Below are 26,046 nucleotides of genomic sequence, written 5' to 3' on the forward strand. Positions count from 1 at the left end.
GTCTAACAGACCTCGGGGGACGCAATAGAGTGAAAATCGTACATCAGTTACATATATACAGAATGAGCATCTTACAATCAGTAATGACACATTCGATGCCGCCCCTAATTCATTCCCTTTGAATTGGAGGCGATGATTGACCATGGTGACGAATATGACACCTTAGACCACCATATTTAGTAACAGTTTGCAATCTCGAATTTACAGACACCATTCTTTATATGAGAGAACACAGCGATTCTGTTTTCATGGGCAAGCTGCGCGTAGGGGACTGGCACATTCCAGGCCTTACTATCTCCTGGTTTCGATTCACGTTCTAGAGGTCAGCTTGCTCTCTGGGGCCTCACAGTGCTCAGAAGGGGAGCCTTAAAGAAGAACATAATTCAAACCCTTTAATATTAATTTCGTACATTGCTATTCTTTTAAGGAGACTCGCTGGCATCCGTGTACTGATTAAAATGCCTTGCTCCTTGCCTTCAAGGATATGTGAGGGAGGGAACTGGGCATTTCTGTCTGGCTCTCCAGCATAATGTTTCAACATGTCTTTAGTAACCTTGGACCATTGAAGCGGAATAATATCTACAGCAAAGCAGTTTTACATGAGGCAAAATAGCAGCGTTAGAGAGCACAGAGAGAGAAAACAAAATGGTGACTCTGGTCATCTTAAAATGGCCGCACTCTAGTTGAGCTAGTAACTATGTAATGACTAATGAGCATATATTCTTAACACCTTAAATGAGGCGGTTGGTCTTCGGCAAGCCAATTTTCCTGCATTGCCTTCCGTTCGAGGGGTTTCTAATTTTTCTAGACTGACAATGTAACCTCTCCAGCACTCTATTGTAAGATGGTGTGTGCTGGGTCTATGCATTTGGAAAGACTAGTAAAGTCAATTTCACTTTATATTCTCTGGGAAAGAGTAGTTGATCCCAGAGAAGGTATTTAAACCTGTGGGAAGTCAAAAGAGACCGCCCTCTGTCACTGCACTGAGGGCGCTGTGTGACACACATGAAAAGATGATGCCTATGAAGCTATCTAAAACTCCACAATCAAAGAACATGTGTAAAACACACACCAAAATACACGAAAGAGTGGGAAAAAAGGCTCACACTCTTTCCAGGTAAAACACAAAATCCTCAAAACAAAGCAAAGTTGCTGGGTGTCTCTAAGGTGAAGGGAATTAGCATTTGTATGGTAATTCTCTCTAACACTCGTCCCCCACAGACTAAAGGACAGGATGATGTAATCCACCCCTGGATGAATCTCCTTACTCCAGTCGGTCAAACATTCTGGAGAGACCATCAGCATTTTGTTGATTACACCCTGACCTGTGTTAAATCAAACCCTTGAAGGCTGATTGAGCACCTTAACAATTTGGGACTTTCCACCTTCATCTGCATTAACCATCTCAAGGGTTGGTGGTCAGTCTGAATCACAAATGTAGATCCATACAAGTATCGTCTAAACTTCTTCAGTGACCACACAATAGCAAAACGTTCGCTTTCAATGGTTGCCCACCTTGTTTCTGGTTCCTTCAGCTTTCTGCTGATGAAGCAGATGGGATGCTCCCTACCTTTCTCATCCAGCTGACTCAGAACTGCACCTATACCTGTATTGGAAGCATCAGTTTGCACAATGAAGGGTTGGCTGTGGTCAGGAGCTCTTAGGACTGGAGCTTGACAAAGGGCTTTCTTAAGTCCTTCAAATGCCTTGTTGTACTCCTCATTTCATCTGACATTTTTTAGGAAATTTCGATGCAGAGACCACGTTCAAGGGAGAAGCTATGAACCCATAGTTCCCAATGAAGTTCCTATAATAACTAGTGAGACATAAGAAGGCTCTCACTTGGGTTTGAGTACTAGGGATGGCCCATTCTTGTACAGCATGTACTTTGCAAGGCAATTACCTTATTTCACCTCCTCCTACCTCATGCCCAAGGTAGACCACTTTGCTCTGACCATGATATGTGCTTGCCTTTATGGTCAGATGAGCCTGCTCAAGAACCTGCAAAACATATCCTACGTGGTCAACATGTTCTTTCCAAGTAGGGCTGAAGATGTCAATGTCATCCAAGTATGCCATGCAGAAGTCCTCCATTCCATTCACAACTTGATTGACCATCCTTTGGAATGTTGCAGGTGTATTCTGTAGTCCAAAAGGCATTACCTTAAACAGGTAGAGGCCTGCTGGGGTTGAAAATTCAGTTTTCTCCTTGGCATGGCCTGTCAGGGCTATTTGCCAATAGCCTGACTTTAGGTCAAATGTACTGAGGTACTTGGCTGAACCAAGTTAATCCACCAGATCATATGTCCTAGGTAAAGGCTGGGCATCAGTTTTAGTGACTGCATTTAGAACTCTATAGTCCACACAGAATATCAACTCCTTGGATCCTGGCCTTTGGCTCTAGTACAACTGGACTAGACCATGGGCTAGTAGAGGGTTCTATTACCCCAAGATGAAACATCTTGTTGACCCCTTCCTTTATGTGGGTTGTGACATTATCTGACATCATGTAACCTCTGCTTTTGACAGGTAAACGGTTACCAGTGAGAATATCATGCTGGCCCCAAGGGGTCAAGCCTGGTGATAGTGAAAACAGGGAGGCAAACTGATTTAACAGAAACTTGCACTCCTCCTGCTGTTCCAGTGTCAGATTGGAAGAGAGATGAACTCCTTTTACCTTTTCCTGTGAAGGTTGTCCCCTGAGGAGATTAGGTAGAGGTTCACTCTCTTCCTTCTCTTAAACTGAAGGTAGAAGCAAAGCTCCCACTTCTGGTCTGGTGACATAAGCTTTTAGACAGTTGGTGTAAAAGACCCTAGGGGCCTCCTTAAGATTGCCTAAGTCCACCAGATAGTTGACCTCTCCAGGTTTTCCCACTACCTTGAAGGGCCCTATCCATTGGTCCTGTAAGGCCCTCTGCCTGGTAGGAACCATAACTAAAACGTGCTGGTCATGAGTAAACTCAATCATGTTGGCCTTCTGGTCATGCCAATGCTTCACCAGAGCCTGACCTGCTTTTACGTTATCAGATACTTCTGTCATCATGTGGGTCATTCTCATCCGGACACCTAACACATAGTCAGTGACTCTCACTGGCTTGGGAGAAGGAACACTCTCCAACCCCTCCTTAATTAGGGCCAACAGACCTTTAACTGGATGACCATGGAGAAGCTCAAAGGGACTAAATTCAACTCCCTCCTGAGGGACTTCTCTACAAGCAAATAGAAGGCATGGCAGTAGAAGGTCCCACTTTCTTCTAAGAGGTTCCTCTAAAGCACCTATCATGCTCTTCATAGTACGGTTAAACCTCTCTACCAATCCATTTGTCTGTGGATGGTAGGCAGGTGAGAGCTTGTAAGCCACTCCACAGTTTTTCCACATGGCCTGCATGTAGTGGGACATAAAGTTTGATCCCCTGTCAGAGAGGACTTCCTTTGGAAAACCTACCCTGGTAAAAATACCAAGTAGGGCCTTAGCAACAGCCTGAGCTGTAACATTGCTCATAGGTTTGACTTCAGGATATCTAGTAGCATGGTTTACTACAACCAATATAAATAGATTGCCTGAAGAGGTTGGAGGGTCTAAGGGACCAACAATGTCAATTCCTACCCTCTCAAAAGGGACTCCCACCACTGGGAGGGTCACCAAAGGTGCCACATTCTTGGCTCCACTATTGCCAGAGATCTGACCAGTGTGACAGCTCCTACAGAATCTATCTACATCAGACCCCAACTTAGGCCAGTAGAAATATAGAGAGAGCCTTCCCTTGGTATTCTTGAAGCTCAAGTGACCAGCCAAAGGGATCAAGTGGGCTAACTGTAGGAACTGGTGTCTTGTCTCTAGACATACTACAAGTCTTCTATAGTCCCCTCGGATATACTCAGTTGGTTCACTGTAGAAGAAGCCATTTTACCAGTACAACCTATGCTTTCCTGGCTCTTGCCCATCCAGCTGGGAAGCTGCCTGTTGGCGAAGACCCTCAAGAGTAGGACACTCTCTCTGGCGTCTGCTGAAGTCTGCCCTACAGGGGGCCACCTTCTGCCAGTAAAGACTGAAGCTCAGGATGGTCTTTAGGATCCAGATCTCCAACAGGCGTCAGGTCTTCTTCCAACTCTGAATCTTCAGCAGCTGATTCAACCTTTCATGGTTGTTCCTCACACTCAGCCTCAGCTGGTGGAGCAGTGACAGGTGTGACCTTGGACAGTCCTCTCGGGGATGTCCTGGTGGGTAACACAGGAGTGCTTTCTGACTTTTTCCTTGAGAGCTTTGGTTTCCACTTTGTCTCATTCTTCCTTGAAATAGCAGTTAGTAGCTCCTGTGGGCTAGGTGTAACATCCTCTGGAGAGCCACCTAAGGTACTCTACCTCACCCTCCTTGTCTGCTCCTGTTACCTTTTGCTGGAAGGCATGGGGGTGCCTGATACGACTCCAAGAGATTTTGTCATTCCCCAACAGGACTCTCCCAGGCACCTCAGTCTGTACACTAACAGTTATCTTGACAGTTATGTTGTTGCAGTGCATGAGAGCTGGTCGCCTAGGAAGCATTTGGACAGGGCCTCTAGCAAGCCTAGTGGGGCTTGTGGGTGCCTTAGCAACATCCTCAACCTTGGAAAAGATTCATCCACTACAGTAATTATGGACCCAGTGTCTCTAATGGCAGGGGTCTCCTGACCAAGTACACTGCCATAGTAAAGTTCTTTTGTGTTATCTGGAATCGAATTATAGACATCTAAATTCTGCTGTTCCCACAGACCCAGGGACACTAAAGGAACACTGGCAGAGACTCCAATGGGGCTTCAGCGAGTACTTGAAAGTTACCACTTGTCACATGCACTTCTTCCTCTGGGGAGAAGGCTAAGGAGAAAGTGTGGATCACTGAAGGTTTACCCTTGCATCTGGGATCCCCTTTCACATGGTCAGTAGACCCACAAGCATAACATTTTCCAAATGTTTTGACAAATGGGGGTCTCTGCTGACCCCCCTCTGATTAGGCACCAGAAGTTTCACTAGACTGATTTGGTTCCCCTGGTGGCTTATCCTTTTTATATTTGAGCCCTTCTTTTGGATTGGAGGTATTAGAATTATTTTTGCCATCTTTCTTTTGCTGCTTCCCATCATCCTTCTTCTGAGTTGCCCCAGAATCCTTGTGAGTAGCCCTGTTGGCAAACCAGAAGTCAGCCCTTTGCTAACTTCTTTGGATCAATTTGCTTATAGCCAGCCAAGTGCTGTCTCAACTCAGGAGAGCAGGCATCAACAATAGATTCCAACAAAAATAGATTTCTCATTCCTTTAAAAGTGTTAACTCTATAACCATTTACCCAACCATCTATGTTTTTCAAACATCCATACACCCAGGTAGCCCAAGGGGTACCATCATGCTTTTTGAGGGTCCTAAACCTCTTAAGGTACTGAGAAGGAATTTCCCCAATCTAGCTATCAAAGCTAGCTTCACATTTTCATACTCCAATCTTTCAAGTTCCCCCACCTCCATTACAGCTTCAGTTGCAACCTGGGGGAGCCTAGACAAAAGCCAAAGAATCAACTGATTCCATGTGAAACCCTGAATCCTATAGTTATATTCAAAAGCAGCCAACCAATCCCAAATATCAAGTCTCACCTCATACATACTCACAGCTTCTTTGGGCATGCAAGGCCTCTTAGAAAGACCTAGAAGACTCTGGGAGAGAACCATTTTCAAGAGCCAATTTCTTCATTACAAGTTCATGATTCAATTTGATTTATCTGAGCCTGGGTTCTTGATGTTTACTTTCAGTTTTCATTTGAATTATTTTGAACTCTAACTAAAGTCTCATCCTTTCAAGAGAGACAAAGTCTGGACTCAGTACTGGACCTGGTAAGGTCCCTATGGTTATAGCTTGAGGACCTAAAGCAAGTAGAGGTACAGTGGTGCTCACATCCTGAGACTCCTCTGACTCTTCTAACTCATCAATAACATTAGAGCCTGACTGTGAATCATTATCATCCTCATCAACATTATCCACATTTGCTGGGGGGATAGGGGTCATAGCTCTAACTCCCAGTCTTTGATGAATCAACTATTTCTCAATCAATTCATTTTTCTTGCCCTTAACAGAGAGAGACCTGAATTTACACATATCTTTCAGTTGATCTACTGTTAGAATGATCAGGGCTTCCGGTTTGAAGTTATCCATATCTGTATTTATAAATCAATTGCTTTTCTAGTGGTGCTTATCCTTGTGAAGGTTATTTGAGCAAAAGTAAGAGCAGCACTCTCAATGTAACAACCATACTTTATCCTCACCGCTGTACACCAGTGTTAGGTAGAATTGCAGTCAGTATCCTCTGGGATCATTACACACAATTAGGACTACAGGTGTTAGGCAAACCAACCTTTGGTATAAGTCTGTACCACACAGTTTTTGGTAGCAAGCTGAGCAGCCAGGCTTATCTCAAGAGTGAATGTCAGCAGTACAAGTAGTTACACAAAGGACTTTCAATCACAGTTGTTCAAGTAGACACTTGTACTCAAGGTTTCCTGGTAAAAATACTTATTAATTTATGACACAATCATTTAGAAAACATTTCACTAGAAGGAGGCAGCTTAATATTATAAACCAATTCACTTCAATAAAAGACATTTTGAGCTCCCCTGAAATAAGAGCCAAATGGCAGTTCAGTTACTTAGAATGGAGCAAAAGGCATAAGGTAAATAAAGTAGCTCATAGATACTTAATAGACAGTGCAAATAGTTTCAGTTCACCAGAAGAATTCAATTCAAGCCAATAGGCCCGGCCAAAGTAAATGGGCTAGTGTTCTGGATAGGAAGGAGCAGTTCTGGTATCAAACGGTAAAGGTTTTGTGAAAGTTCTTAGAAGTAGTTTAGGCGAAAAGGAATCATATGTTGGGTCACAAGCTGATTAGGCCTGAAAGTTGGGAAAGTTTCACAAACTTTCACCGCAAGAGTGGCGTTCTCTCAATCGGGTTGGCACAATAGCTTAATATGATGAACAAAATGCAGCTGAAGACGTTGGTTCCTGGCAGGTCTTGCAGATCTCACTGTTCCTGAGCCTCAGTCGTGGGGACAAGAGGGAGGATGCCGGGGGACTCCTGCACTGCACAGGATCGTCAAAAAAGCAAACAAGATGGAGTCACTTCAGTTCCAGTAGCTGTAGACTAAAGCGCAGAAGCTGGTATCCCTCTTCCTGGTTAATCCTAACCAGCCTAGAGAATGGTAGCCAGGTGGCTTACGAGTTGATTGGTCCCACCAACTCAAAGGAAGAAGTCATCCTTGAAGGGGTGAAAAAAGAAGACCAGGACCTGTTTAAACAAAAGGGCTTAAGGTGCCATCTTGAAAAACCTGAGTCCCATGATTTTTAGCTAACAGTGTTCGCGGTCAGGAAAAATCACAGTAGTTCATTGTAAAACCACTGCCACCAGCCTTTCAATAGGAAAGGGTAGCATTTGACTGCTACATGAGTATTTAGACACATGGGATACTGTGTAACCTCCTCGCCCCCAGCACTCCATTGTAAGATGGTGTGTGCTGGGTCTATGAATTTGGAAAGACTAGTAAAGTCAATTTCACTTTACAATCTCTGGGAAACAGTAGTTTATCCCAGAGATGGTATTTTAACCTGTGGGAAGTCTAAAAAGACCCCTCTGTGTTACTGCATTGAGGGTGCTGTGTGACACACATGAAAAGATGATGCCTATGGAGTTATCTAAAACTCCATAATCAAAGAACACAAATGTAAAACACACATCAAAATACTTGAAAGAGTGGGAAAAAAGGCTCACTCTCTTTCCAGGTAAAAAAATGTCCTCAAAATCCGGCAAAGTTGCTGGGGGTCTCTAAGGTGAAGAAAATTAGCACTTGTATGAGAATTCTCCCTAACACCTCCCCAGCTAAACTATTCACTACCATTGGGGTGTGTTCACTGCCTCTGGTGGCCCGGGTCTGATGCCTCTGGACATTCCAAGCTTGTCCGAGTTCTTACCCATTGTTAACTAACATTGCCATAACTCATAATGATTTACTGTGTATGCAGGGTGGTTGAGTCTGCTGTGGTGTCTCGAATCTACTCATACTGCTATTCTCCCATCCTCATTAAATCTACGGATCTATTTCTAGACCTTGCCTTGATTAGAGCAGTTAGCACCCAATCACCAGTAAAATAGGACAGAGAGGATATTGCAGTTATATAATAACTGTTCATTGGTTGCCCATTTCCACATTCCATTTCATTCTGCACGACCCGTAGTCTAATCCGTCTCATCATGATGATTCTTGCTGGTCGTGTGCCTGGGTTAATCTCTGCAGTCCTGATGGTGCATTCTCAATCCGTTCCCATATCTGGCGTAGTCACTGCCGTTTCGTTACAGGTACAGTCAGCTTGAGCAGTAGATACGACATGACCCCTGGCGCTATTGTTACTTCACATTTAGTTCTCTTATTCTACTGATGGTTGCTTATCAGGTAGAGGGATCTTGGCTTCGGCAAAGGTCACAGCTTCTTCAGGGAAAGTAAAGAAGTACGTCTTAGACTTGTATTGCAGGTGTAGTCTGGCCAGATGCTGTCATGATCTCTGCTTCCAAAAGATCAGGACTTGCCCGACTCCCTTGGAAGCAGACCCATAACCCCAGTTCCGAGTGCCAGCCAGTCCCAATTGGGACCTTTTGGACCCTGTCCTGGCGCCAGTGGCACCAGGCTCATAAAGATGCCCAGTCCCAGCGCTGGAAGCGCCGGGCTCATAATGCTTGGGTGGATTTACCTGCAGCAGACCATGCTGCTTACTTACCTGCCAGTTGAACCCCTGATCCTCTTCTGTTTGGGACTACTTTTCATGTTGGGTGGGGCAGGAGCCACTCCCTAGGTTCAGAACACTGGAACTCTTCTGGAAAGCAGGAACTCTTTTCTTACCTAGGCGTGGCTGTGGAAGGAGACACCTAAGCACTACAGGAGGCTATTTAAACCACACCCGATGGATGAATCTTGCTTTGTGTTATTCTGCATTCTCTGCAGCAGAACGCTCATCGTGTCTTCTGATCCTGGGCCTAAGGGAACAAAGGCTTACCATCCTGGAATCCAGTCTTCAGCAGCACCTGTAAAGACAAAGAAAGAACAGGTTAGCACTACGGTCTTCAGTGGCAGCGCATCTCTTACCTGGTCCATCGGCTGTCACCAACACCTCGCGCTGCATTCCGGCATCTGAAAGACAAAGGCTTACCTACTCTTCGCACGCTCCGGAGGCCTTCGGCGCTGCATCCCGCATCTGAAAGACAAAAGAAGGTGCGTTTAAAGACATTGGGCAACTTTATTACTCACATGCCATTACTCCTTCCCACGCCGAATCCAGTGGGTATTCCAGCACCCTTCAGCTTCTCTAAAGCTCCGAACTTGTACCTGCAAGATAAAAGGGACAGTTAGTGCGCATCGTGAAGCAGGCTACAAGCGCTTACTTACGTGCTTCCAGGCGCTTCTATTCCTCACGCGGGTTCGATCCTCAACTCTCATCAGCCCGCCATCCGCCATCGCCGGAACCCTGCAAAACAAGAGATATCATTACAAAAGACTTTTAAGACATTTGAAGTGCCCAGAACTTACCGTTCGTGCAGTTAACGACGGACAGCAGTCCTCTGAGGTCAAGAGGCCTGCACCCTTATCCAGTGAAGAAACTGGTTACGGCACCCTGCCCCGAGGCAGATGGAGAGCTCGGCGTTCACTTAGCTAAGGTGAGGGCGTTAACCTTTGGGGTTCTACAAGAGAAGAGAAAGGGAAGAGGAGAGAGGCACCCAATAACCCCAGTTCATTAATCCCATATTTTCTATCTGCAGACATCTTACTCTTCAAGTCAGACATACAGTGCACAGAGGTCCAGCCCAAAGAGCCAACCGTGTGTTACACATCACCTTTGAAGATATGGCATTCACCCAGTCAAGACCGGCGCCTCTGCGGGAATCAGGTGAGCGTTACAGATACATCATTGCGTACCGAATCCTGCATTCCCTTAGTAGCTTCTTTACTCCAAGAAATGTGCGCCGCTCCTGCTGATCAGCCTGGGTGTTGGGAAGATTTGGATGAAGCTGGACCCCATTTTTAGCTCTTGTTTCTCTCTCGTTGTTCTAAGAACCATGTCTCGGTCCCTGTAGTTCATGAGTCGCACTATAATCAGGCGGGGAAAAAGGCACCTGGCTTGGGCCTGGCTGTCAGTGATCTATGTGCCCGCTCAACAACGAACATCGAGGACCATCCAGGGTTACCTAATAGGTCTTTAAGTAGTCCCTCAACAGCGAGCTCCATGGGAACCTTCAAGGTGTCTTCGGGTACCCCTATGATGCAAATATTGTTCCAGGGGGATCTTGTCTCAAAATCTTCACATTTCAATTTAACAGCTCCCAGATCCTTGACCATGGTTGTCAGCATATTTTGCAGCACAACTATGGCATCCTCCATTGTCCCAATTCTTGTTTCGGCCTCAGTGATTCTATGTGTGGCCTTTTCCAGCTGGGCTCTCATTGTTGTGACATTGATGTTGATGCTGTCTAGTTTGTCATTTATGGCCGCGAGTCCCTACTGCATCGAAGTAAACACACTTTGTAGATCCATGGGGGAAGTGGGATCATCCATTGCTGCTGAGCTAGCAGCACTCTCGTTGCTTATATTTTAATAAATCTGTCCATGGCCCGCTCTTCTTGGAGGCTGCCCCATTATGCATCATACAGTGAGGACAAGCATAGAGTTGTGCATTGGTGTGGTGAACCAGCGTCTCAGAGCAGTTCCAAGCCTGTGCCTGTAAATAGTAGATCTACAAGGCCCCCTTTCAGGGTAGTGTCGTAGCCCGGAGTTGCCAGGGCAGTGGCATCCTTACTGTCTTGATCCTTATCCTGGTCAGGCGCTAGCCACCAGAGCACCTTAATACCCACTCTTCTTCGTTGCTAGTACTTATGCCACCGTTGGTCCAGATGTCTGGAGTTGCTACATCTGGAGTTTATATTCTGTGTGCACAGTATGTCTCTGAGCCAGTAGCACCCCACTGTTATCAATTCAAGGCATTCGTTCTGTGATACCTTGGTGTCCAACCTGTTGTATCTGTATGGATCAGCATGTGTCGCTCACCCCTCTTCATGCAACGGTTCCACCGTGTGTTCCATCTTTTTCATGTAAGGGCTTCCTGATGTTTATCATGGGTCAGTCTTTTGACCTTTATCCTAGCCGGCAGATTGTCTCAGCGCTTGACCCAAAGACTCTCCTCATGATCTGCCTCAAGAGTGTAACTAAAAGAGGACGTGGGGCCTTTGCCCTGTTTGTATATCGGCCACTTCTGATTTCAGATGACTCCAGGATTTCACACTGGAGTCTTTATGGTGAGTGGAACACAGGGCTGTGCACCTGTTAAGGATTTCAATCAGGCGATACACCCTGGTCTTAGCCTAGTATGCAGAGCACAACTGAAATGATTATTTTGTTATATATATAGGTTCAATATTTGAGAGATAAACCACTCATATCACACCCCTTATTCAAATACCCTGGGTCACTATGGACCAGGAAACCAGGCTGGTTGGTAAAGGCAATATTTATTTATTTATTTAAAAATTCAAGAAATCCTACACTTTAATATATGGGGCAGCAATCACCAATGTGGTGACAATAACAAATCAGAATGTGAACAATGTATTTAAATTAACCCTTTAGCAACACAGATACAAAACACCAGAAAATAGAGATACTTTTGGATTTTGGAAAGATCGCACTCAATTTAGGATTTCCCCCTGCAATATTCCTCAACCCACAAATAATCAATTCCAAATAGATTTAAGGAAGCAGCAGGTAATCAGGAATGAGGAATAAGAAACATAATTCGAATCCAATCTTCCCTCCCCAAACAAGAGAGAAAAACGGATTTGAACCCTTGCAATGTTAAAATGGCACTCATAAATGGCTGAATAAAACAATGAATGTGTGCAAAAATCATTAACTAAGTACAATTCTCGATGGGAGCCACACTGGAAAGTTACAAGCAATCATAAGCAATAGATTGAGCAAAAGTATACAATTTGAAAATGAATGGCAGGTTTAAAACAATTGATAGTAAAAACACGTTTAAAACTTTGCAAAAATGCTCATTACCACCTGAAATTAACCAAACCAAATGGTGTTTGACAAAAACGGGCGAAATATTGTAAATCATTTGGGTTATCTAGCTATGGATCCTAGGTACAATATGAAAGTGAAATGACATCTCTAGCTGTTAAATTGAGTGAGTTATGCAAGATCTAGTGAGGTGCATTTTGGAAAATAAACGCGAAAAAGGACAGTTTTCGTGCTAGGCGACCAGATTGAGACACAGTAAGCTCTGGGGTGATCCGCGGAATCAACTCTAGCACCTAAGGACCCAGGACTAAGGGTTTAGGATTTCACAAAACAAAATTATTAGAGTTGGCATTAGCACATGGAATCAAAGGCAGGGTTTCAAGAATGATTCTTGACAATATGACAATTATCAGGATAAGTATATGGTGACTTAGAGATTGGGATGGAGCAAAGCAAGGCAAGGTTTACTGTGTTTTTCTATCGTTCCTATTGATACTCACAGTCCACTTTTAGTTTGGATTTGGACAGTCAGCGGACAAAATCAGCAGGCATGGACTAGATACTGGACTGGCACTGGACTGGCACTTCTGGTTACTGGACTACAGATCAACTGGATGGCAGATTTTTCAGCAGGCATGTATTTAGTGGCAGCATGCCAGACTGGTATCAGGATGCTCCCCACAATTTGGGTAATGGGATATTTTTCGAATTTGAGGACTAGCTGAAAATGGGGTCAGCAATGCATAGGCCTTGGCTTTGCTATGAAAATCTGGAATCGGCATCAAACAGGATGAAGCAAGCAGGAACCTGGCGACACACAGAAATTCAGGAAGAGAGTCAGAAATCAGTGTCCCTGTGTGTTGTCAGGGGCCATTATTTACCATGCCAGATGACATCACTACAGTATATGACAGGGGCAGACTTACTACCCACACCCCTAACAATAGGATTGGCCAAAGGCATAGTCTCCGCCTAACTCTTTGCTGATTGGGTTTTAGAAAAAGGATATCATGTTTATGAGGTGATTCTTAGAATGTTCAGAAACCTCCCCTAGCTACTGAAACCAAAATCAAATTTTGCCACAAACAGATATTTATGCAGTTGCAACCTCTTAGTAAGTCAGATACACAGGTTACATATTTTGCCCGCACAGATCAGTCCAAACCTCAAGTCTGTGCAACTTTGTTTCACCTTTCTGACACATTTTGGTAATTCTACACATTAAATATTTGGCCTAAAATTCCAGAAATGTATACACAGATGTGAATTGTCCCCAGGGATGTATGTCCAAAATTTGACATTTGCAACATGGATGCTTTTCTGATAATACAACATATATCACCATTTCTGTCCAGAGTGTGTCACGACATTCTACCAAGTTTTCAAATACAGCCCACAATTCCACTTTTACGCTGTGAAAATTCCCCATTTTTACCAGTTTTGACAGCTGAGATATAAGTCTTTTTAAAGTTCTTTATAAAATAGTCTTAAGACAAATGGGAGTCATTGTCCGTCATTTTGTTTCTTCCCAGCTAACACCCACTGGCATTTCCTTTCAAAGCAGGATGGGGGTTTCAGCTTGATTGTAGATTTTATGGCCCTTGCACACTTCCGACTTCCTTGCCCTGGGAGCTCCATTGTCCGTGGGCTCAATAGAGATGAAAGTCTGTCCAACCCTGTAATTATCAGGGAGTTGCTAGGAGCTGCTGAGAGAGAGAGATGGCCTTTTTGCCAGAAAACCTGTTTTTGAACTTGGTAACTCAAGCCATCCTAGGTTTAACATCTTTCACTTTTGATCCCAAACCCAGAATTAAATAAGCCTGTTACATCAAATAACACATGTAATATATTCCCACCAGTAACAAATCCCTTTACATTTCTAAAAACAAGTAAAACTTTTATTTACCAGTGTACTGTTTTAAAACACAGGCATTCGCTTTTTCCTTATTTTGTAAGCAGCCTTTTTTCACACACTGACATTTCTTTCTTAAATTCGGTTTTGGGCAGCTCACTCAGATTTTCACAATGTCCTTGCAGCTAGAGTCATTTTTCTTTGAATGCATGAGTTTTATCTGAACACTGGTATATGAAACTCACCAGGCTCAGATAGTTAAAGTTATTTTAAAGACAGCTGGTGTTTGATACATTGTGGAGAAATATGCGCGCTTTCCTGTGCGAGTAAAAGCAGAGTTCCTTTTTCAAAGTTACTTTTGACAGGAGCTGTCATTCAGGAATTAGGCCCGGTTTTGCTGAGACACTATGGATGATCCTGGGCATGGCATTGCCTTTTTAATCACAGTGGTTTCGTAGTAAATGGATGGATTTAGCATCAAACCAGCTTTTACAAAGAGTGAAAAAGTTTCATTTTAAAAGGGAATTTTGGGGTTTTCAGCAAGGCAATGCTGCCCCTTTCACTTACTTCCATGTTAAATGTTGCAGAGCACACCGGCATACTCCTGCAGTGTGTACTCTGTTCCTCCCTCCCTGAAATGTGTGTGGCAGGGTGATGCAGCCATTTTTCTGGTGGTTGTAAAACTGCAATTTTAAGATCCTGGCGCGCATAGGAGTCAGCATAGCCATTTTGCTGTTTGTTGCACCAATGCAGCACAGTGATGTGGGGCAATGCGTTGAGTGGGTCAATATATCCCACACACCCGCCTGTTGCAGTGCATTTGTGTGGAGCTGCAGGTGCCTGCTTATGATGGCCTCATGTCAGCCGGACTGCAAAGGAATCCTCTTTGTGGTCTGTTGTTGCCATGTGTCACCCCGCCACGTCTAGGATCTTATTTCAATTGCCTGTTTGCCTTTCTGTGCTTGCGCAGGCATCAGGTACGTATGTTAGTGCAGCTCCTTTCAATGGCGCTGTGTGCAGCGCAGTAGGGGGGACCGTCCCGTGTACAGGAGTTGTGGTCCAGTGTTCTATGCCCAGGGTCATTGATCTCGCAGTATGGGTCGGGGCACTCCCATCTCACTGTCCCATCTACCTTGTTTCTGATGCAGCACCAGTCCGAGGTTGGGCAGGGAGGTCGGGAGACGGGTTTACATCCGCCCGAAGTGTGCTGGATCCACACTCCCCCGCAGGGTACCACCATGTTATGTCCGCTCTCGGCAGTGAAGGCGTCGGGAAGTTGGTGAGGCTCTGCCGTGTCCTTCGATTACTGGCCCTCTTTCACTGTGTCTGGAGACGGCGCTGTCCGTGGCGCGAGCGGGGCTGAAGCACCGTTCTCTCCTCTGCCACTACTCGTATCTGTAGAATGGGCCAATGTGCCCAGGCTAGGTCGATCCTGTAGTCGCAGTTGCTGGTGCTGTATATGCGGTGCTTCTCTCGTGTCACTCCAGCAGCTGGCATCCCCGCAGGCGTGATTGTGCTGGTCCCAGTGGTCGCTGCAGGCCATGAATATTAGGTGGTCATATCTAGGGAACTGCCAGAGCGATTGCCACCATTTCTGGGACGGAGGTCCCCGGGCACTTCCTGTGCCTCTCTGTTCGGAATGGTACAGAGCTGGATTGTTTTCAAGCAGTTTCGTCGTCCGGAAATCGGGCTCATCATCAGAGCTCACACATGAGCTGCCCTCCAGCAACAGCACGCCCCCGATTTGTACAGTCTGGATGGTGGAGGGGAGTATGCCTTGCGTTAGGGAGCAGTTGATGATTGTCAGGTAAGGGTGGAGTGCTTCATTTTGAAGGGTCTTTAGTACAGAGGCAGGGAGGATATCATCTGTTTATGATGTGCCCTTGAGGAATGCTAAGGTGTCACTGAGGTCTTCCATAGTTAGTGTCTTGAAAATTGTCCAGGTAGTTTTGGTTTTGGGAGGTGGGATGTGTAGCGTTCAGTCAGTTCTGGCATTTGTGTCTATGTTTTGGCGGATCATGTTGATCTTGTTGATGAAGAAAGAGTCAATGGTTGTGGTTTTCTGATTGAGTGTGCTACGGATCAGTTGGCACAGGGTTGATGCAGTGCTTGATGGCTTTGAAGAGGGCTCTGCTCACATTGTTGGCCTTGGCTATGGTGTTTTGGTAGCATTTGTCCTTAGAAGGATTAAACAGTCATCTGCATGTAGTATGAAGTTCCTTGAGCAGGGCAAGATTGGAAGCGCTGCAGGATTCGTTTCCCAATTCATTTCTTGTTTACTGATAGTATGTTTGTTGATGTAGTTCTTGAGTGTCCATGGGTGCAGAAAGTTTAGACTTGAGGGTGCACCGTTTCCCTGGTGCATGGTTGCTGATGTTGTTTGTGAGGGTGATGTTGAGTTGGAGAAGCGAGTTGCAGTCCTGGTTTGCCAGAGGAATATCACCCTATGTAAGGTGGTGTTTGGTGTGGTCTTCCTTGAGAGCCTCCACTGGGAAGTTCTTGACAGATCACAAGGCTTATTTGCTGGTTTCCAAGGGGTTTGCTTGAGAGGTGTGGTGTGACTAGTCTCAAAGGGGATTGTCCTGTGGTTTGGACCATCGAGCGGGCTGCGAGAACTGTGATACAGGGTGGAAAGTGTGGAGATGATAGAGGTTGTGAATATTACCTTTCCTGTGAGTTTGGACTGTCGCTTGCTGTGTGAGGATCAGTGTGCAGAGTAGGCAGGAGAGATATTCCTTCATTGACTTGGTTACTGTTTTGCCAGGGATGTTGAAGTGACTGAGGAAGATGCAGTTTGCATGCGTGAGAGACATGGTGGTGACCAAGTCCTTGACCCTTGAAGGAGGCATTGGGCTTGGGTGGTCTGTAAATGAGATGGAAAGTGATTGTGTCTGCTGAGTGGAGCAGGAAGTGGTAAAATATGTTTTTGTAAGAGCCAATGGTGGCGACGTCCAGTTGGGTGCATGGCCATGATGACTTGTGAATGACGGCAAGGCCTCCGCTGACCTTGTTTGGATGGTTTTGTTTTACAAATCTGTCGCTATTGTGGGTGATGACTTCTAGGATGAGAGTGGAGGTGGATGTTATGCATGTCTCATTAATGAAGCTGTCATCCAAGTCCTGTATATTGATGAGGTTGGTGATGTAAGCTGCATAGTTGATTGCTGAGCAGACATCAGCGAGCATCAGTTTTCCTGTAGTGGTGGATGCTGGAGTGGTGATGTGGTGTACATAAACATGGGTGATGCTGCTGTGATGTACTGTCCATGATGGTGCTGGTGAGCGGCTTGGTTGGTGATGAGTGGCGATGGTAGGGATGGGCTGTTAGGAGAGAGGGGTGAAACACATATTCAAGAATGATTCTATCAGTAACCATTGGCTTCTTTGCAGGGGATAATGCCTACCCGCTGCACCATACCTGTTGAGACTGATCAGGAATCCCGCCAGCCCAGGTGAGGCACGCTACAAGGCATCACACAAAGCCACCTGTGGCCATGTTGGAGTGCACATTCAGAGTGTTTAAATCACGCTTCCGCTCCCTTGATCACTCATGTGGCATTTTGCTATATGCACCTCTTGTAGTCCTCTTTCTACATTGTGCGTGGCGGTCGCAGCTTTGCTCCCTATCACCCCATCTTATCTAGCAGAGCTCGATATCCTACTAGGGCTGCGGGGCCCCTACATCTTTAGGTAAGCCCCTTGAATGTCAGTAAGCACAGTAGTGTGTTTTTCTGATCTTTATTATTGCATGCTGAGCAGGAGACCTCATTTGATTCACTGTGCTACATCAGTGCACTGCTTTTCTTCAGCCGACACATGCTATATTTACTGAATTGTTCTCATCTGCATTCTAGCATGGCTGCCCTCATGCTCGGCACCGGAGTGACTCTGAGTATTACCTTGGAGCCTGATCAACAAGGCTCTTGATTGGCCTTCCTGTGTCTTATCCGGGCCTTTCAGGAGCCAGCAGACAAGAGAGCCGGCCCCCTGAACGAAGGCCCACACAAAGGCCCCTGTCTGAACCTGAGCCTTCCTTTTCTTCCTTCTACATCGTGTGTGGTGGTCGCAGCTTCCCTCCCTTTCACCCCACCTCACCCAGCATAGCTTGATATCCTTCTAGGGCTGCAGAGTACCTACCCCGTTAGCTAAGACACTTGAATGTAAGAAAGCACAGTGTTGTGTTTTCTTATCTTTATTATTGTGTGCTCTGCAGGAGACTGCATTTTATTCACTGCGCTACATCGGTGCACTGCTTTTCTTCAGCTGATACATGTGAGGCCTATATTTACTGAGTTATTTGCCTCAGAATTCTAATATGGCCACCCTCATCCTCGGCACCGGAGTGCCTCCGAGGGTTACTCTGGATGCCGATCAGCAAGACTCTTAATTGGCTTTCCTGTGTCTTATCCTGGCCTATCGGAAACTGGCAGGTGAGAGAGCCACCCCCCCACGAACATCCACACAAAGTACTCTGTCTGGACCTGAGCATTCCTATTCCTTCTTCTACATTGTGCGTGGTGGTCACAGCTTTCCGCCCTCTCACCCCACCTCACCCAGCATAGCTCAATAGCCTTCTAGGACTGCGGAGCGCCTACCTCGCTAGGTAAGCCCCTTGAATATCGGCAAGCACATTGGTGTGTTTTCCGATCTTTATTATTCCATGCTGTGCAAGAGACCACATTTGATTCACTGTGGTACAGCAGTGCACTGCTTTTCTTCAGCCGACACACGTGAGGCCTAATTTACCGAGTTGTACTACAGTGCTTCCGAGTGTTACCATGGACCTGATCAACAAGGCTCTTGATTGGCCTTCCAGTGTCTTATCCTGACCTATCGGGAGCCAGCGGGTCAGAGAGCAAGCCCCATGCATGAGGGCCCACACAAAGACCCCTATCTGGACCTGAGCCTTCCTATTCCTCCTTCTACATCGTGCGTGGTGGTCCCCTCCCTCTAACCCCACCTTACCCAGCAGAGCTTGATATCCTTCAGGTCTGCGTAGTGCCTACCTCGTTAGGTAAGACCCTTGAATGTCGGCAAGCACAGTGGTGTGTTTTCTGATGTTTATTATTGTGTGCGAGAGAGCCAGCCCCCTGTACGAAGGCCCACACAAAGGCTTGTGTCTGGACATTCCCGGAGCTGGAGGTAGAGCTCCCTCCATGCTGCCGCTCCTGCAACTTTCCCCAAAGCCACGCTGCACAATGAACAAACTGACTGTACCCCTGAATTTTGGGACCATGAAAAATGTACTACTACATTGTACTGGTAAGCATCCCGGATCACCTGCTACTAGACCACAAACCTTGAGCTGGTTGCCTACTTAGTACTGCCTTCCTTGCCCCATCAGTCCAGAAAAAGTAGACACTTCTCAAACATGAGGCAATGTACTTTGTTGGCCGAAGACCAACCACCTCATGTGTTTAGTATTAGAAATATATAGCCATAAGCTTGACTGAAGTGCGGCCATTTTGAAGTGATTGAAATCGCCATTTTGTTTTCTAACGTTTGCCTCTTGCTTTCTGTTAAAACTGCTTTGCTGAAAACGTATTCTGCTCCACTAGTACATTATTGTTCATGTAAAGTGCAAGGCCGCGAGAGACTTGTTGAAACATAACGCAGTAGCCCAGACGGAAATGCCCGGTCTCCTCGCTCACAAGTCCTTGGAAGCAAGCAGCGAGGCATTCTAATCAGTACACAGGTGCCAGCTAGTCTCGTTAATACAGTAGAAATGTTAGAAGCCAACATTAAAAGGCTTGAATTATTCTCTTCTTTGCTGCCCCCCCTTTCCTGAGCCCTGGAGAGCAAGTCGACACCCAGTACATGAATAGAAACTAGGAGATAGTGTGGCCTGGAATGTGTCTCTCCCCTGCACGCAGCTTGCTTGCATAGAACAGAAGCAGTGTGTTTCTATAACAAAGAATTGTGTCTGCAGGCTCATGAAATTGCAAATTGTTGCTAAATAAATGTCTGAAGGTGTCATACACAATTGTCAATCATTGTATCCAATTCAAAAGAAATACATTATGGGCGGTATTGAATGTGTCACCACTGATTGTAAGATGCTTGCTTTGTATATATGTAACTGTTGGGCGATTCTCGCTTTCTTACATCCCCCGGGTTCTGGAAACGCACGTCGCGGGGCGTGGGTCCCAGTTGGCCAACTATGACTATTTGCTTTGCAATAAACCCTAGCTTTTGGGAATACAACCTTGTGTCTGGCGTATTAGTTTGTGTGTGGTGATTGTGCCTTGTTTCCATACGTGAGGGTCCCTCAGGGGCCCCTTCAGCCCTACTGCCTCACTGCAAACTGTATCGTATTCCCACTTGATATATGTATCTGCTGTAAATTTCATATATAGCTTGCTTTCTGCTTGAGCCAAACCCATAATTCCTCTTTAAGAGCACCTTTAATAATATCTTTATCCTCCATTTTGTGCTGTGTTTAGTGCTTTTTGGCAAATTCGAATCTAGGTGTGCTCTTTAAATCACTGCATCCTCCATTTTGTGCTGTGTTTAGTGCTTTTTGGCAATTTTGGATCTAGGTGTGAATTTTAAAATTACTGCATCTTCCATTTTGCACTGTATTAGTGCTTTTGGCAATTTCGGATCCAGGTGTGCTTTTTAAAATCACTGCATCCTCCATTTTGTGCTGTATTAATGCTTTTTAAAAATTATTATCTAGGCATGCTCTTTAATCACTTAATCCTGCATTTTGTGCTTTATTAGTGTTTTTCTGGAAAATTCAGACCTAGGTGTGCTTTTTAATCACTGCATCCTCCATTTTGTGCTGTATTTGTGCTTTGATTTTTGGCAATTTCGGATATAGGTGTGCTTTTTAAAATCACTGGATCCTCCATTTTGCACTGTATTAGTGCTTTTTTGCAATTTCAAATTTAGGTGTACATTTTAAATTACTGCTTCCTCCATTGTGTGCTACTTTTAGTGCATTTTGGCAAATTCGAACTGAGTGTGCTTTTTATTCTGTGCACTGATGTCTTCCTTTGCACACCTCATCCTCTGTTCCTGCCTGGCTGCTGGGGCACTTGGTGAATTCCCATGCACTGTGCAGCTCATCTGCTTATCTCTCTCTCCCCCTTTACTCCCATAGTACTCTCCATCTCTCCGACCTATTCTAAATGCTATTCTATCACTTATCCTGCCTCTCCCACAAACTCTGGAAGAAAAAAGCAGAAAAAAGTTCTTCTGGATTCTAATCCAGTCTGCCTAGCCTGCCTATCGCTGACACTTGCGTCAATGCCACTTCCACACAGACTATTGCAGACATCCTCTTCACTGTCCCTTCTCCTGACCTATGGACCCCCCACCTGGTGTCCACTCTTTCTGGTGTCCACTCTTTCTCCTCCTCACCCACTAATGGTGGCACTAGGTGGGAAGTACTCCTTGCATACTTCTCATTGTCTAGATGTATCAATAATGTCTATCACAATCGCACTATCATGGCCCAAGGTTCCAGACCATTCTTCTCCTTCTCGACCAGCACCTGCCATCTATCATAAACTTCCTCCCTTCTCCTGCCACCCCTGCTTCCTCTCCCCACACTTCTCCACCACCACCAATGGGAGTACCACACCCCTGTACACGCCTTTGGAAAACCTTGAAAGGTATTAACCATCTTAACTTAGCTTCTCTGAATGCTCACTCTGCTGTAAAACACTTCTCTGACATCTGTCTCCTTCTCGAAGACTTTTACCTAGACGTCCTTGCTCTTACTGAAACGTGGTTCAATGCTATCTCTTTCACTGCTCTTGACACTCTCCTTCCTGGGGGCTACAAAATCCTCTCCACACCCAGACCCAACAGATCTGGAGGAGGAGTGGCCCTGATCTTATCTGAGTGGGTCCCTGCTTTCATCATTCCTACTCAATCCCTCTCTCACTATTCTTCCTTCTGGCACGACTCACTCTGCCAGCCAAACTCTTGATGCCCTCATGTCTAGTAACATCTCTATCTCTAATCTGGTCACCACCCCCTCTCCTGGTCTGACTACTCTCTCCTTTCCTCCCACTGGGGGCACTTGAACCTCTATCCGAGTCACCCCCTGCACTGCCAGCCTCCTTTGCCATCATTCGACCGATGAAGCAAGTTTCAGTTGCTGCTTTTACCTCCACCTTCACCCCCGCCTACCCCTTCTCCTGACTCTCCCTCTGACTTTGTCCTTGCTAACCTGCACCTTGCCATCTCTAATACCCTTGAAATCTTTGCCCCTGCCATGAGGATCCGCCAAAAACCTGCCAGCAAGAACAATAGCTGGCACAACTCGGATCTAGCATCTCTGAAACGCAAGTGCAGAGTTGCTGAATTGAAGTGGCTCACCTTGGGCTTATCCTCTGACAAACTGGCATGTCGCCTGCTCTAAATATGTCCAAGACCGCAAATCTGGAGCCGCTAACAACAGGGCCAAACCTTTCAAAATCTGCAAGAAACTCGCCAATCCACTTGTAGTCTCCATCTCTCTCCTTCCTTCCTTCCTTCCTTCCTTCCTTCCTTCCTTCCTTCCTTCCTTCCTTCCTTCCTTCCTTCCTTCCTTCCTTCCTTCCTTCCTTCCTTCCTTCCTTCCTTCCTTCCTTCCTTCCTTCCTTCCTTCCTTCCTTCCTTCCTTCCTTCCTTCCTTCCTTCCTTCCTTCCTTCCTTCCTTCCTTCCTTCCTTCCTTCCTTCCTTCCTTCCTTCCTTCCTTCCTTCCTTCCTTCCCATGCTCTAAGGACAGCCTTGGCCTCCCACTTCACAGCCAAAACCAAGACATCCTGTCTTCACTCTCCTCCACCTCTCCAACACCTGCTCCCCTGCCTCCCTTGGCCCCCCTCCTCTCACTCCCTAATGCACCTCCCTCCGGCCAATAGCACTGCATTAGGTCCCTAAAGGGGTCCGCTCTATGAAGGCCTCCCCTTAACAGGTGCACTCCTGCTCCTCCAGAACCGTAAAGGACAACATTGCCTCTCTCTCCCTGGCTCTTGCTGACTTCTGCAACCATTCATTCACCACTGGATCCTTCAAGCACTCCTGTGTGCACCCTCTCTTAAGATCCTGTCTGCTGACCCCCCCTGCCCGGCTAACTATCACCCTATCTCTACTACCCCCTTCCTGGGTAAACTCTTGGAGACATTAGTTCTCCCCCAACTGATCCTCCAAACTAATCTTGTTGGTTGCCTTCATAATCATCAACCTGGATTCTGGGCATCCAGAGGCATGGAAACTGCTCTCCTGAACACTGTGAAACCATGCTTGCAAATCTCAACTCCAACTCTCCTGATGTTGTCATTCTCCTCATCTCCCCTCTGCCTTTGATGTGGTCAACTTTTCCCCCCTCATAAAATGACTCAGTGACACCCGCAGCATCACAGACTGGGCACTGGATTGGCTGACCTCTCTCTGCACTAACCACCCTTTCCTGCTGCAACTGGGCCCTTTCTTCTCCACCACCACCTTCTCTACATGTGGCGTCCCCCAGGGCTCTTTACTATCACCATGACTCTTCAATAGCTATCTGGCCCTCTTGCTCACCTGATCGCCTTCTTCTATCCTCTTTTGTAGTGTTATGTTGACATACATCTTTCCTTCGAACTTCACTCAACTTGCCCCTCTTCCTCCTCTCTCATCCCTGACTGTCTGTCCGCCATTCAGGCATGGTGTGCAGCAATGATCTGTCTCAATGCCAGTAGGATGGAGATCTTCCTGATTGGGTCAACTGTGCCCTCTTTCCCTCCAATTCTCTGGCCACCCTCTTCGGCCCTATACCTCCACCATCTTGTGAGGCCAAAAACCTTGTTGTCATCTTTAACTGTGCTCTCTCCTTTACCCCTCACGTCATGGACCTTACCAAGATGTCCCACTTCCAGATCCACCACCTCAAAGGCATTCTTCCTTTTCTATTGAACCCTGGTGAAAGCCGTAAAATTAAACAAACATAATTATACCCTCTTCCCTACCCATAGAAGGCTAGTTCCCGCCAGCATACCATGGTCGATGCACTATAGGGTGAAGATGACAATCTTACTCAGAACACTTCTGAGACTGTACCACACTGCAAGCAGTGCATTTTAATATTGAACCTTTCCCTCCCTCAGGTGCGTCTCTGCTCTACCACTGACGGCCCAACTTGTATTATGTTTATTCTTAGGAACACAGCTGTAACAAGGCTGTTGTTCCCTGCAAGTCACGAGAGGTGAGTTCTGACAGCATGACTTTTTAAACTAATGCTGCCCTCCCTACCCCACCAACAGTCACATAGGTGATTGTACACCCCTATTTTAAACTCTTAATTCTTCATCGCTTGATCTTTACAAGCAGTTCATGTCCAGGTTGGACCTCCTAGTGAGAGACTCACTAAACACAAAGGCTGCAGCAGGAATTTAAATCATTTAGCTTCAGAAGCTGTGCTGACCAGATGCTTAACTATAGGCTTACTCAAACTAGATGAAGATATTGCTTGGGATACTAGGTAGACCTTGTCCAACCCCTGTCATCCTGGACTCCCTTTTTAACTCTTGGCTTGGTGTTGGATCTTCCTCCATTTCTTGGGAACACTAATTCACTGAAGGCATGGTTGGTGATGGCTCTAGAGTCAGTGGGTGACCAAGTTTGTTTTACTGTGATTTCCCCTGCATGTGGTGATTATGGTATCATATCTATTGTCACCCACGTGCTTTGAGTAGATAGGGCCTCATTAGGACCCAGGCGGTAAGGGGTTTACGGCGGCGTAAACAGCGCCGACCCTTACCGCCTGATTCCGAGGTCCCTTAGCGCCATGGCGGATTTAACACCTGCTTTTAGCAGGTGTTAAAATCCATGGCGCTAAGGGACCATGTTGTTAATTACGCCACCGTAATTTACGGTGGCGTAATTAACGCCTTCCCCACTCCCATTATGCCCTATGGGGCAAAAATGGGAATGGGGAAGGGTAAATGGGGATTGGGGACTTACTGCCCCGCCGACCTCGGAATGGGGCGGTAAGTCCGCCAACCACCATGGCGTAAACATAGTTTACGCCAAGGTGGTAAAGGTACGACCCAGGCGGTAACTTACCGCCTGGGTCGTAATGAGGCCCATAGTCTTGTTTCATGGCATATGAAGGCTTGGTTAATATTGTATCACATATCATTTACATGTGTATATATATATATATGTTTTTTTTTTTTGTCTTAGAAATGTCCTTTGTCCCCTGATGAAGACAAGGTGAAACTACACCTACATGTCTAAACCGGTCGGTCTTGTCGCAGTCTTGGAAATATGCTTGGGTCCTATTTTTAATAACTACTAAGATCCACTCCAAGTTCAGAAAAAGAAATGCACACATGATGTTGATTATTGTGTTGTATTGATGTTGACACGTATTGCGATGAACGTTTTATTCATTTCTTTGTATAAATATGATTGGTGAGTTGCTTTTGGATGAATGAATTAGGTCAGTTTCATCAAATATTTTTCTTCTGAGTTTTGGATGTGAATGTCATTTTATGTCACTCTTTATGTATTTTTATAATTGTGATTTTACCTGCATTGAATTGTTGCTTCTTATGATTAATTCATGATTCTGTCATAAACAATTTTGTATCATTCGAAATAAATATCTTGATACTTTCTTATACATTTACAGGGTAATTCATAGAATTTCGCAGAAAAGTGTCGCAAGCGGCTGGCGCAGAGTGTCCGCGTGCGATTGACTGCGCCAGGCACGTGCGCTAAAACCGATTTCCGCGCACAGCGTATTCATGGATTTCATGCTCCCAAACCAGCCGTGGCGCAGAGTATCGCAGCGACCCTGCAGCAGCGCCAGTAACGCCCCCAAGAACGCCCTCGCGCAAGGAAAAGCCAGCAAAATCGCTAAATCATCGCAAAGGGCTGCGCTAACCCTGGACCAGTTTACAGGGCAGCCAAACAAGGAACGCAAAGCGGGTAACGTGCATATCAGGGGTACACGTGAAGTCATACACGCGATTAGCCAGGGTAAGTGTATTACAGGGGTACACGTGAAGTCATACACGCGATTAGCCAGGGTACGTGTATTACAGGGGTACGCGGGAAGTTTAACACGCGATTGGCCAGGGTATGTGTATTACAGGGGTACGCGGGAAGTTTAACACGCGATTGGCCAGGGTACGTGTATTA

Source organism: Ambystoma mexicanum, chromosome 2p (genome assembly GCF_040938575.1).
Source record: "Ambystoma mexicanum isolate Mex_15411 chromosome 2p, UKY_AmexF1_1, whole genome shotgun sequence".
Lineage (NCBI taxonomy): Eukaryota > Metazoa > Chordata > Amphibia > Caudata > Ambystomatidae > Ambystoma > Ambystoma mexicanum.